The sequence below is a fragment of the Urocampus carinirostris genome, chromosome 16, assembly GCF_059441175.1.
Source record: "Urocampus carinirostris isolate Australia breed hairy pipefish chromosome 16, RoL_Ucar_1.0, whole genome shotgun sequence".
NCBI classification, from domain to species: Eukaryota; Metazoa; Chordata; class Actinopteri; order Syngnathiformes; family Syngnathidae; genus Urocampus; species Urocampus carinirostris.
In genome coordinates, this window is record NC_142364.1 from 12,021,334 (window position 1) to 12,036,370 (window position 15,037).

The 15,037-nt window shown below is 38.0% G+C and overlaps 1 protein-coding gene and 1 pseudogene across 1 annotated transcript in view; one reads left to right on the top strand and one right to left on the bottom strand.

Moving 5' to 3' along the window:
* LOC148350290 (leucine-rich repeat transmembrane neuronal protein 4) overlaps nt 1-15,037 on the top strand; it is a 160,690-nt gene that overhangs the window by 46,051 nt on the left and 99,602 nt on the right. The gene's annotated exons all lie outside the window — the stretch shown is intronic.
* On the bottom strand, nt 10,523-10,665 carry LOC148350291 (U2 spliceosomal RNA; annotated as a pseudogene).

Consider the following 15,037-nt stretch of genomic DNA (forward strand, 5'->3'; position numbering starts at 1 on the left):
TCTCTCTCTCTCTCTTTCGGTCCCTCTCTCCTTCTTTCTCTTGTTTTCTCTTCATATCTCTCTCTCTCTCTCTCTTTCTCTTTTTCTCAATCTCTCTTTTCTTCATTTTCTCTTTCAAGTTCTTTCTTCTTCTCACGATTTATCTAGCTCTCTCTTCCTCTGTCTTCTATTTGTGCCCTTCTCTGTTTCTTTCTCCCTCTCCTATTTATTTTCTTCTCTTTTTTTCTCTTTCCCTCTCTCTTTTCCTTTATTTCTTTTTCTAGTTTGCTATATTCTCTCTCTCTCTTTTCATTGTGTATTTACTCTCTTTCTCTCTCTTTTTTTTCCTGTTTCTTTCTTTCCATGTCTCTGTATGTTCCTCTCTCTATCGCTGTATTTTATCAATGTGTTTCTCTCTCTCTCTCTTTATCTTTCTCTCTTTCGGTCCCTCTCTCATTCTTTCTCTCGTTGTCTCTTCATATCTCTCTCTCTTTCTCTCTCTCTCTCTTTGTCTCTTTTGGTCCCTCTCTCCTTCTTTCTCTCGTTTTCTCTTCATCTCTCTCTCTCTTGCTCTCTCTCTCTCTCTCTCTTTGTCTCTTTTGGTCCCTCTCTCCTTCTTTCTCTCATTTTCTCTTCATATCTCTCTCTCTCTCTTTCTCTTTTTCTCAATCTCTCTTCTCTTCATTTTCTCTTTCAAGTACTCTTTCTTCTTCTCACTATTTGTCTAGCTCTCTCTTCCTCTGTCTTCTATTTGTGCCCTTCTCTGTTTCTTTCTCCCTCTCCTATTTATTGTCTTCTCTTTTTTTCTCTTTCCCTCTCTCTTTTCCTTTATTTCTTTTTCTAGTTTGCTATATTCTCTCTCTCTTTTCATTGTGTATTTACTCTCTTTCTCTCTCTTTTTTTATGTTTCTTTCTTACCATGTCTCTGTATTTTCCTCTCTCTATCGCTATATTTTATCAATGTGTTTCTCTCTTTCTCTCTCTCTTTCCCTCTCTCTCTCTCTTTCTCTCTCTCTCTCTGAATCTCTCTTTCTCTTTTCCTCTCTTTTTACCATTTTTGTCTTTATCTCATTCCCGCTCTCTTTCCATTTGTTTTCAAGCCCTCATTAGGATTGTGTTCACAGTTGTTTTTAGGTCATTAATAAATCAAATAAACATACATTTCAATATTGATGGTCAACGCCTATATAAGTGACGGGTAAAGCCCGGAATATGCAAATGAAGGCCAACACACTCTCTCGGTCCACGTCGAGAATCTCTCGTATCAAAATGAACTGATAACGATCCAGGCAGTTTGTAGATCTAGAAAAGACTCGCTGATTCCTTTCTATAGATCTACAAATAGCTGTTAGCATGATTCTTTAGCATTCTTTAGCCACTCGCGTTTGTCACGATAAGCTTTCCGGAATACAAGTTCAACGCAAGTTCTCCTCTAGCTGTGAACTGATAACGATCCAGGCAGTTTGTAGATCTAGAAAAGACTCGCTGATTCCTTCAGTGACTCTCTTTGTATCTGGTACTGTTAATCTCTTCATCCTTCTTTTCTACGCCTCGCTATCTTCTCATAATCTATTTTTGGAAAACAGAAGCATCTTATCGTGTGTCCAACGATTTCCTTCCCTATCTCTTTCTTAGTTTTCCGATTTTTTTTTTCCTGCAGGCTCGCTCGGTGTAGTTTGCATGACCTACTTTTTGATAATACCTAGCAGTGGCAGACGCTTCCCAAATAGAACTTGAACGTCTGTTTATACGTCTATCTTGATTCATCTGTTTAGCTCCAACTAACTAGCTCAGTTTCGTAGACCCGACAATATTTCTATCTCTCTAGATCTACTTTTTCAAATCTATACAGCTCTGTCATTCTAGATTAGAAGCAAAATTAAAATTGTATTTATTGTCATTGATGACAACGTAATGAACATACATTTACCAAAATCTATCTCTATCTGGATCATACTATGTCTGACTTTACCTATCAATCTAGATCCATCAATCTAGATCCGAAGCGGACTTAAAATTGTATCGATCGTCATTGATGACCATGTAGTGACCGTCCATTTAGCACTGTCTATCTCTTTATCTCTATCTGGATCTTTCAAAATCCAACTCTATCTATCAATCTAGATCAATCACTCTAGATTAGAAGCAGACATAAAATTATGTTGATTGTCATTGATGACAATGTTGTGAACATCCGTTTAGCACTGTCTATCTTTTTATCTCTATCTGGATCTTTCTAAGTCCAACTTTATCTATCAATCTAGATCAATCACTCTAGATTAGAAGCAGACTTAAAATTATGTTGATTGTCATTGATGACAATGTTGTGAACATCCGTTTAGCATTGTCTATCTCTTTATCTCTATCTGGATATTTCTAAGTCCAACCTTATCTATCAATCTAGATTCATCAACCTAGATTAGAAGCAGACTTAAATTTGTGTTTGTTGTCATTAAAGACAATGTAGTGAACATCCGTTTAGCACTGTCTATATATTTATCTCTATCTGGATCTTTCTAGGTCCAACTTTATCCATCAATCCAGATTCATTACTCTAGATTAGAAGCAGACTTAAAATTGTATTGATTGTGATTGATGACAATGCAGTGAACATCCGTTTAACACTGTCTATCTCTTTATCTCTATCTGGATCTTTCTAAATCCAACTTTATCAGTCAATCTAGATCCATCAATCTAGATTAGAAGCAGACTTAAAATTGTATATATTGTCATTGATGACAATGTAGTAAACTTTAGTTTAACACTGTCTATCTCTTTATCTCTATCTGGATCTTACTAAGTCCAACTTTATCAATCTAGATCGATCAATCTAGATTAGAAGCAGATTTAAAATTGTATTTATTGTCATTGATGACAATGTACTGACCGTCCATTTAGATCTATCTAGTAGCCGTCCCTTAAGTTTTAACTATCGAAGTCTATCTGACTCTATTTAGATCTGGCTATTTAGATATCTAGGTTAGAATTAAAATAGTGTTTATTGCCGTTGATGACAACGTGTTGAACATCCATTTACCACTTCTTTATCTCTATCTGGATCGATCCAACTCCAACTTTATCAATCTAGATCTGTCAAGGTCTATGTATATATTTTTTCCAGATATACATCTAGATCTACAGTGTATAGCTCTAAGAATTTAGATTTGAGTTACAATTGTCATTATTGTCAATGATAACCTAGTTAACATCCATCAAGATCTAAAAATCTAGTCTAACTCTATCCAGGCTAATCAATCTAGATGGATCAATCTACATGTAGATCCATCTAGATTCATCGATCTTGATAGATTTAACGAGTTTTATCTAATGATATCAGGTCCATCTCTCTTTTTGTCTAGTATGGCTAGCTCTATCAAGATCTACCTATCTACACCTATCTAGATCAATCAATCTAGATAAGAATTTGATGTGAACAATCAAGTCTAACTCTATACACGACAATCAAACGTGTTCAATCCATCTATATTCATTTGGATACATCAACCCTGATGAATTTACCTAGCTCTATCTATCTAGATCTGTTTAGCTGTCTCTATGTAGATTAGAATCATCTTTATCATTGATAACAACTTAACATCAAATCTATCTATAGAAATATCTATTCACATCCATGTATAATATAAATCTATCTAGATCTGTTTAAACAAATGACACACTCAAGAAAGAGAGGTGGAAACCGACGCAGACGATCGCTAAATAGCATTTCTGACAACGTTAGCAAACGCGGTAAGAAGATGCGAGAGTGCTTAGCTTTTAGCTTTGGGACTGGAGTGCTTGCTAAAGCACTTGACTCCAGCCTGTAATTTCACACTTGATGACTTGCCAGGCACCTCCGGGATTCTCGTAAACAAATATTCCAAATTCCATCGGAAATATAACTCCTTCTCTGCCAATGATGGCTAAAAACGTCAGAGTGTGTTAAAAATACGTATACTAGGTTTATGACACTAGGACGTTTTGGGAATTGAAGTAAAGGTAGACTGTTCCTTATCATTTCTGAATGGAATACACTAGGTAGGACGTTCTCATCACTTTAATAACCTAAGAATCAGTGTTGGGAATAACAACGTTACTATATATTTTCAGTAACGGGGTAATCTAATGATTATTTTTTCTGACGTTACAACGCCGGTATCGTTACTGAAGTTGTTTACGTCGCGTTTTTTCGGATCATGTAAATATACCATATAGTAAGATAGCGAGTACGAATATCGTATTTTTGGACGGCAGTGGCTCAGGAGGTAGAGCACTTGTCTTGGGATCAAGAGATCGCAGTTCGAATCACGGCTCCTCCATGTTACATGTTGAAGTGTCCTTGGGTAAGACACTGAACCCCTAATGCCCCCAATAAGCAGGTTAGCGCCTTACATGGCTGCTCGGCCGCTATTAAGAAATGTGAAGCACACTGTAAAGCGCTTTGGGAAGTCTTGACTTGAAAAGCGCTATAGAAATGCAGATCATTTCATTTCATTTACCAATGCCCCGAAAGAAAAGGCGATTGAGGGCTGAGTCGTAACCAACTCATGTCGTTCGCGAAGCCAATTGGCTCTAAAAAACTACCCACCAATCGAGAGCCGGCTCCCTTCGAGACGCAATTTTTCTCCAAATGCATTTTTACAGCGATTCTGTGCTGTTGACGTTGACTTTGTTGGGTATAAAAATGGTGACAATTTTTTTTTGTGTTTATTTTTTTATTTTCTAGGTTTATAAGTATTTATGATTCCCTTTGTTTTTCCAGTGTTAAAGCTAATGTTTAATACCCCCCCCCATTATTTTTACGTCATTCATAATAATATATAATACATAGTAATGTATACATTAAACAACAACAAAAACAAAAACCTGAAGAGCCATTTGAGAGCCAAGCCAAAAAAGCTGGTTCTCTTAAAAATCGGAATTCCCATCTCTTCAACAGACCATTGCAGTTCGATTTCATTCATTAAACTCACTCGTATTGCTTACTTCTGATTGTTATTTTTTTTATATTTTTTCCTGTTTATGTTTGTTGCTCTTCAAGTGTAGGATAAATCTGTTACTGGTCAGATACGATGCATATTTTAAGGTTCTATAGAACAACTTTTACCTGTCTGGAATTCTCCATTAAACCGAATACTGCTCAGAAATGTTTTAATTTTTTTTTACATATATTTCTTTAAAGTAACGGAAATAGTTGCTCACATGTGCGGTCCCGGGCGGCGCAGTGGTTAGCGCATGTGCGGCACAGTTCTAAGGTCTCGGGAACCTCCTGTGTGGGTTCAAATCCAGCTACCGGACTTCCTGTGCGGAGTTTGTATGTTCTCCCCGTGCTTGCCTGGGTTTCCTCCGGGCACTCCGGTTTCCTCCCACATTCCAAAGACATGCATTTCAGGTGGATTGGCCGGTCCAAATTGTCCCTAGGTGTGAATGAGTGAGTTGTCTGTTCCTGTGTGCCCTGCGATTGGCTAGCAACCAGTTCAGGGTGTCCTCTGCCCACTGCCCGTTGATTGCTGGGATGGGCTCTAGCACCCCCACGACCCTACTGAGGATAAGCGGTGCAGCTAATGAGATGAGAGATGAGATGAGATGTGCGGTCCCTTCTCAAGGTTTCTTCATGTTCCTCATGTTGAGGTCTTTGAGTTTTTCCTTGCCCTCATGTTGGTTCCAGATCAGGGGATGGTGTCATAATAGTCTGAAAAAATAGTCTGTATAATAACCTGTGAAGCCCTTTAAGACTATTTGTGATTAAGGGCGTCACAAATAAAAATAAATTGACTTGACCCTGGTAACTGGTTACTTTTACAACAGAGTAACTCAGTAAGTAACTCTTGGAAGAAGTAATGAGTAACTGTAACTAGTTACTTTTTTGAAGTAACCTGCACAACACTGCTAAGAATATATGTGGGTTTATGCAGGCAGTTGAATAAACCTTTCTAGAAAGGTTAGAATGTTAGAATACATTTGCTTAAAATCAGAATGCATTAAAGAATCGGCTTGAGGCCAATCAGTTCCTCGCCGTGAGAGGATGTTCCCACTGAGAACTTCTGATTTTTCCCGAAGAACGATTATGATGCCTTCAAACCGTCGTAAAAATAGATTCCCCCTTCCCGAAACGTAACGTCAAGATCAATCGGGCTTTCAAGAACCCAGCAGCCTACACTTTTCGATTCTGTGCGTCAGAAGTGAATGGACGTATTGAAGGTGCGGCTTATATTCCAAAAAATACTATAACTTACTTATTTAATGACATCAACTGTGAACAGAAAGGATTAGGGCTAATTCATTAGAATATATACAGACGCCGTCCTACATACGAACAAGACGATTGTTCGTAAGTTGAATTTGTCCGTAAGTTGCTTCAGTGCTATATTTTATATGGAATGTATTTTTAAGGCTTGTATAAGTAACCTGTATTGTTTTGTACAAAAAAATAAACATTTCATAGGATAATATGCTCTATAAAGGTAAATAAAGTGAAGTTCAACTTACTTTCAGAAGATGGGCTTCAAGAGTTAGGCGACTTCCTTCTCCGTGGTAAAAAGTGGCAGAAAAAAAAAGTTCTGACTATTTTCTCAACCGCATCAAGCTTTCTTATTCCACTTTCATTTCAAAAGAAACGGCTCACCTCTTATTTGCACTTTACACACAGGGTTGGGTAGGGTTACTTTAACTGGATTACTTTCAATTACTTTTGGATTACTCCAATACCAAATATGCTAATAAAAGACAAAAGAATCTAAATATGAATCAAATGATGACTCACAACACGTGGTAAGCTTTCTCTCCTGGCTTTGATCTCTTTTGTCTTTTATTAATATATTTGGTATTGGAGTAATCCAAAAGTAAGTAAAAACGTAATCCAGTTAAAGTACTCAACCCTGTTTACACAAACCATCTTTGTTGGATGCACGAGATATTAAACTATAAAAATGTCAAAGTTCTTAACGCGCTAGAGATACAGTACAGTGTGTTTACATAACACACGAACCAGGAAGTAGAAACCAGATTTCTTCTTCAGGGTGGATGCTGCCTGACCTCTTACAGCGCCACACACCGGTAGTGGTGGAAAGAAGCACTACAGTACTGTTCTGTACTCGGAAAAAGGTGCACACAATAAAATATCTAACTTAGAGCAATGTCTGGATAATTTTTCGACATCCCGAAAAAAATGTTCGTATCTACCATTTTACGTTAGTCGAATGGTCGTTAGTAGGGGAACTTCTGTATCTATTTTTTTTTTTTTCATCCAAAGTGCCTTAGAATTTAAATAGATTTTTTTTTAAATATAAAATGCATTTTCTGGACTGTAAAGCCATATTTTAAAAACAAAAAAACTGTACTTCATTGGAAAGTCTGTTTTATAATCGGCAGCGTTTTATACCGTGGAAATTAAGGTAATGCGTGATTTTAATTTATGAATGATAAATAGATACTATTCTGGACAAAACTGTTTTCGATAACTTAAGGCCCATCTCCAAGTTCCACTTTATTTCCGAGATCTTGGAGAAAAGTCGAGCATACACAACTTAAGTCCTTTATGGACGAGCGTGATCTCCTGGAAGTTTTCCAGTCAGGTTTTAAATCTCTGCATAACACGGAGTCAGCACTCTTAAAGGTTTGTAATGACATTCTCCTGACTCAGGGGATTTTGTGATTCTAGTCCTGCTGGACCTCACTGCTGCATTCGATACTGTGGAACACAATATTTTATTATCCAGGCTTCAGTCACTCTGCTTAGTGGGCATTTATGGTCGCGCTTTATGTTGAGTTAACCATGGTTTAGAATCTCCCCCGTCTGTATTTTGGGGTTCCACTGGGCTCCGTTCTAGGACCACTCCTCTTCTCTTTGGAATTACTCCCACTGGGCTCCATTCTCAGAAACCATAGCGTCTATTTTCATTGTTATGCTGATGACAGTCAGATATATGTTCCCTTAAACAGGGTTGGGCAGGGTTACTTTAACTTGATTACTTTCAATTACTCTTGGATTACTCCAATACCAAATATGCTAATAAAAGACAAAAGAAACTAAAATATGAATACAATTATTAAATTTTGTGCAGGCTTGGGGAGTTACGGAATACATGGAACGGCAAAAATGATGTTCGCAAGCTTTTTGGATTTATTTTCATTTTGTTTCTGTCGCATTTGATGTTAGTTTTGCCGGAGATCCAAGAGATCAAAGCCAGGAGAGAAAGCTTACCACGTGTTGTGAGTCATCATTTGATTCATATTTAGTTTCTTTTGTTTTTTTTTAGCATATTTGGTATAGGAGTAATCCAAAAGTAATTGCTTTTATTATAGGTGTACGAAGTGTTTTAGCCCCTAATTATGCCTCCGAAGAAAGTCAGTGCAAGCAGCAAAGTTGCTACAGGTGAAAAAAGAAAAGTAGTGCGTACAACTATTGCATTTAAGAAAGAAATAATAGCAAAATATGAAGGAGGTGTGCGAGTGTCTGATCTTGCCTGCGCCTTCTGCTGACCACCACCAAGGTAAGAAATCCTATTCATAATTATTTTCTTTATCCTTTTTTTTTTGTTTTTACACGTTCATGTTAGTGTAATCTTTCGTACGGAAGATTACGATAACGCGAACGTACGATTAGCCTGGGTTAGCTTTATGTTTACGTTAAACATTCAAGGTAAACATTCAGGGTGTTGGAACGGAGCCCCCTTTCCAATGAACCGCTCACCACTTGTTGTGGAGACCCGGGTGCTAAATGACTTGTAAACGACCTGATTTTTTTATTTTTACACGTTCATGTTAGCGTAATCTTTCGTACGGAAGATTACGATAACGCGAACGTACAATAAGCCTGGGTTACGTTAAACATTCAAGGTAAACATTCTGGGTGTTGGAACGGATTAAAACGATTTACTTTATTTTTAATGGGAGAAATGATTTCGTGTTCGAACAAATCGCTTTTCGAACAGGGTTCTGGAACGGATTATGGTCGAGAACCGAGGTTCCACTGTATTTTACGATGGCCGCTGTTTTTAAACTAGATCAACAAATAATTGCAGTAGTGAAGTCGAGCTTCTTCTATCTAAGGCAGTTAGCAAAACTGAAGCCCTTTCTCACCTGTGAGTATTTTGAGATGGTGAATCATGCCTTCGTTACTACTGCAATGTATTGTATTATAGAATCAGCTAGTCTTCCATCTCTTTTCCTCCCTCTTTCTTTTATCTATTTATCTCTTTCTCTACTAGTCCGGCCCCCGACAGAATGTTTGTCCTATCGTGTGGCCCCCGACTTAAAATGAGTTCGACACCCCTGTGTGAGAGAAATTTAGAAGGGATAGAGCCTTTTCTGTTGCTTCTACCAAACTTTGGAACTATTTTCCCTTGCCTTGGGCTCAAATCCCATTTTTATTCCTAGGTTTTTGACCCAGCATGAGACTTTGTTACTGTTTTACTATTTCAATACTTTGCAAGTGTTTTCATCAATTTATGGTGTATTTTGTTTTTTTTGTTTTTTGTGCAAACTATGTTTTATTTGGATACAGCACTATGTCTTCAGCAGTGGCTGGTTTAAAGGCTTTATAAATGAATTGGAATTGCATAAAATGACATCTACGGCGTTGCTATCGCTTCACCTAGCATTTCCCACCGGAATCCGCTTTCAGTGCAAGAAGAATGTATTTTTTTCCTCGTTTTTTTTTCCTTGTCAAAGCTACCCACCTCTCTCAAGACGGATGGAACGTCCCCAGGAGCTTAGCCGCTGCCTCGTAATTCACGACTGCGCTCCGGACAGATACAGATTGAAAACCCAACGTTCAGAATGCGAGGAACTGGAAGCAAAGGGAGCCAGAAAAACAATTACAGGCATGATATTGAGAATTTGTTGTCGTTGGACTATATAAACAAACCATGGGCATGCTAACGCTAGGTCGCTATCTTATGTTAATGCCGGAGGGCAGAGAATAAATATCAATATGGTGCGGTGCTAAATAACAGCAGGAGCGTTTTTTTGTTGCCGCGAGCGGCGGAGATAAAGCTTGGGCCAGGAGCTCTATTAGCTGCAGCGCTAGGCGCTAATAACCATATTTTGCTCTTAACGAGATGCTAGGTTAGCTTGTTAATGACTCATTGTGGGACGCTAACTAGCTGGTTGCTACGATTGCTTCCACTTCCTTCAACACATCCCATTGTGACGTCCTAAAATGGATAATAATCTCAAAATGTGTTCCTGTAAATCCTTGGATTATTAGAAAATACAATACCGTAAATTCCGAACTATAGAGCGCACCTGATTATAAGCCGCACCCACCACATTTTAAGAGGAAAACCGATATTGTACACAAGCCGCATGCGCTCACATTTAAACATGTAACACAAACACAAAATTAACCCGAACCCGACTTCAAGTCCCGCGATTGAAACTAAATGTGGGGTTTTTAAGGGTTATTTATCTATCTTCGTTATTCATTTTTCATTATCCGTTATCGGTCAGTTCATAATACGCTACAAAGCCTAGGAGCCGGGACACTTACTCTCAGCCAAAAGGCCAAGCTAAGGTCCTAGCCCTAAAGCCTTGCTGCGATCATTGCGAATGCACCGTTCCCGGAGGTACTGCAATACCGGGCCGATGCATGGAGTGGACAGAGCAAGCTCATATTCCATCTCCGAAATGCAAAAATCAAAGATAGTGACTTCATAGAAAGTACACAAAAGGCCAAGGCCAAGCTACAGCCAGCATTCAAGCATATTCATCATAACTGAACATTAGATTAGAACTGTGCAAAGCTTGGCATCAGTACACAAACCTAAATTACAGTTCCTTCATCAAAGTCCACAGTCCAAAAATCACAGTTGGCAAAACGAACGGAAAATGATACCGGTACTTAAGGTTTGATGCAGACCTGCAGAGTCCGGGTCCCGTTGAAAGAAATCCAAGAAAAAAGGGTATATTTCCAAAGGTAAGGGTGGGAAAAATATATCAGATGAACACATTTACTCACGCAACTCCTTTTTCTTTAACTAACTTTTTACCCCCTCTTCTTTCCTTGTCTGTCCCTCACCTTTAGCGGTCCCCACTTAAACTCGGCACCCCGCGTTTGTTCCGCCCCTCATTTTTCGTTCACCCATGCAAAACATATCAGAATAAGTGTCTAAAATAAATACATTACGAAAATATAAAGTTGCAAATACATATTACACATGGGTTACACATATTTACAAAGAAAGACGGTACACCGAGAGAGTTTTCAAAGCTTTTATAATAATAATATAGCTTTGACAGGGCAGCTAATGCTAGCAACACTCGAGCGCCGTTAGCGGGCGTTAGAAAAATTACATACATTGGCCGCATCAGTGAATAAGCCGCAGGGTTGAAAGTTAAGGAAAAAAGTAGCGGCTTATAGTCCGGAATTTACGGTATTTCAAACTCAATTTAAGTTTAATCCGAAAAAAAAAAAATAGTAAATCGGTGTCATTAAAAATAACTGGGAAGACATATGCTCTTCATATGTATAAAAAACTTGTATGAGAAATTGATAATCTCTACATTTTCTCAAAATATGTTCTGTAATTCCATGGAGTAATAAACAAAACATTATTTCAGACTTGATTTCAGTGGAATTTAAAGACAAAAAATGCAAAAATGGGAAGTTAATAATCAGTCCCATCGAAAATCAATAAGAATGTGATTTTAATTGATTCATTGTATGAAAAAAATGGTAATCTGGGAAAAAAAATTGAATAATATATTTAATTTCTTAAAATATGTTCCTGTAAATCCATGGACTATTAAAAAAGAACATTATTTCGAACTGAATTTAAGTTAAATATGAAAAAAATACAAAATCAGTCTCATTAAAAATGAATGGGAAGACATACAGTGAACACCAAACTAGCAAGGTGTTCAAATACCTATTTGCAGCTGTATCACACAAATAAATTGTTAAAAAATCCTGCATTGGTATTTCTGGATTTTTCTTTTTAGTTTATCTCTCCAATAGTAGACATGCACCTACGATGAAAATTTCAGTCCCCTCCATGATTTCTAAGTGGGAGAAATAGCAAAATAGCATGGTGATCACTGTATATGCTTGTCATGTGTATCAGAAATTGATAATCTGGGAAAACATTGAATAATTTCTCAACTATCTCAAAACATTTATTCCTATAAATTCATGATTTATTAAACAAAACAATTTTCTGAAAAAAAAACACAAAAAGGAAAGTTGAAAAATCACTCCTATTTGTATTGAATGGGACAAATGTGTTTTTTATTGATCAATTGATATGAGAAACAAATAACATGAGAAACCATTGATTAATCTCTTGATAATCTCAAAATACTATCTGTCAATCCTTTAATTTTCAAACAAAATATGATTTCAAACTCCATTTAATCAACATTTCAAGAAAAATGTACCAAAATTGAAAGTTGAAAACCATCCCCATTGAAAATGAACGGGACAATGTAGTTTTCATGGATCAATTGTACGAGAAGCGAACAACCCCGGGATACGGCATGAATCAATCATGAGGTGGGAACACAAGGTGAAGTAACTGTATAGTGGAACATCGACACTAAATTAATTGAAATCTTACTTATCTTGAATTTCGATTCTTAATCGAAAGTTAAAAATCAGACCCATTGAATACGAATGGCACATACCATATTTTCATGTACAGTGGGACTTCGGTTCTCGACCATAATCCATTCCAGAACCCTGTTAGAAAACCGATTTGTTCAATCACCGAAATCATTTTTCCCATTAAAAATAATGTAAATCGTTTTAATCCGTTCCAACACCCTGAATGTTTACCTTGAATGTTCAACGTAAACATTAAGCTAACCCAGGCTAATCGTACGTTCGCGTTATCGTAATCTTCCGTACGAAAGATTACGCTAACATGAACGTGTAAAAATAAAAAAATCAGGTCCTTTACACGTCATTTGGCACTCCACAAGTGGTGAGCGGTTCATTGGAAAGGGGGCTGCGTCCCAACACCCTGAATGTTGGGCTCCGTTCCAACACCCTGAATGTTTAACGTAAACATGAAGCTAACCCAGGCTAATCGTACGTTCGCGTTATCGTAATCTTCCGTACGAAAGATTACGCTAACATGAACGTGTAAAAATAAAATAATCAGGTCCTTTACAAGTCATTTAGCACTCCACAACAAGTGGTGAGCGGTTCATTGGAAAGGGGGCTGCGTCCCAACACCCTGAATGTTGGGCTCCGTTCCAACACCCTGAATGTTTAACGTAAACATGAAGCTAACCCAGGCTAATCGTACGTTCGCGTTATCGTAATCTTCCGTACGAAAGATTACGCTAACATGAACGTGTAAAAATTAAAAAATCAGGTCTTTTACAAGTCATTTAGCACTCCACAACAAGTGGTGAGCGGTTCATTGGAAAGGGGGCTGCGTCCCAACACCCTGAATGTTGGGCTCCGTTCCAATACCCTGAATGTTTAACGTAAACATGAAGCTAACCCAGGCTAATCGTACGTTCGCGTTATCGTAATCTTCCGTACGAAAGATTACGCTAACATGAACGTGTAAAAATAAAAAAAAAAGGATAAAGAAAAGAATGATGAATAGGATTACTTACCTTTGTGGTGGTCAGCAGAAGACGCAGGTGGACGGTGGGGAGAGGGATGGAGGAGGAAGGAAAATTATTGTTTGGAAGGATGTTCTTTTCTCTTAAAATACCAATCTAATGACACTTGCTTCTGCCTTCTTTTCTGCTTGCTTATAGCACTCACTCCCTTAGCCACTTCACTCGATTGCACAGCCTCCTTATTCTTTAGTATCGTACTGATCGTAGATTTAGCCATGCTGTATTCCCTAGCAAGATCAGACACTCGCACACCTCCTTCCCATTTTGCTATTATTTCTTTCTTAAATGCAATAGTTGTACGCACTACTTTTCTTTTTTCACCTGTAGCAACTTTGCTGCTTGCGCTGACTTTCTTCGGATGAATAATAAGGGGCTAAAACACCCGTACGCCGCTCAGCATCGCACCCTAGCATTACCGACGTTCGAACTCCGATTTTTGACCGAACAGCGAAGCAAGAATTTCTCAAAATTTTTGGTCAGACTCCGATTTGTTCGAACTGAGAGGCGTTCGAAAACCGAGGTTCCACTGTAACATTTTTACGAGAAACAGAAGTACAGTAGAACCCCGGGATATGGCATGAATCGATTCTGAGGTAGGGATCATAAAGTGCCATTTAGCCGGGGTTTAGAAACAAAATCGAGTGAAATTTGAAAAAAAAATGCTAAAGTGGAAAGTTGAAAATCAGTCCCATTGAAAACGAATGGGACCGATATAGGAGAAACTAAAGTGCAGTTCAACCCCGGGATACAGCATTAAATCTGCTCTGAGGTGGGACTCATAAAGTGAGATTACTGTATAGCGGGGGATACAAACCAATGCTAATAAATTAATTTATTTCAGATCAAAAGCATTCTAATCAACATTAAAAGAACAAAATAATATATAGCATAAGTTTATGCTTCCATACCATAGAGAATCTGTCATGAACCAGAATGGATGCAGGACCCAATCGTGTGACATTCTCACACAAGCCTTTATTTTACGGGAGTCATGCACGTTAGGTAGCCGGTCTGGCGGGGAAAGACCGGAAGCCAGAGACCGATGAGATCGATAACAAATCGGGATCATGAAAATAAACAGGAGAAACTAGACGGGAATAAAAACTGAAGTAACTAACAAACAGGACAAAAACAGACGGAAACAACTCTGGAACCCGAAGTTAAACAGTATAAAAATAAACGGGAACAATACCGGACTGGAGATATCACAGGAAAACAGGACCCACGTCTTGTTGGCAGAAGTTTGTTTGACGGGCTGACCCTCAACCAATGGCAACCGTGACACACACGGGCGGGGCCGATTGGGCGCCATGGCAACCATGACAGAATCAAATTGTATTAAAACAAATGGAGTACAACTCGATTGAATCCTTCCACTTTCTGATGGTACGAGCATTTATCTTCTCTAAATTATACCAGAAGATGGTTATAACCTATGAAATATTTTCAATTTAGCATCATTTTCAATCTCCACCATTAATGA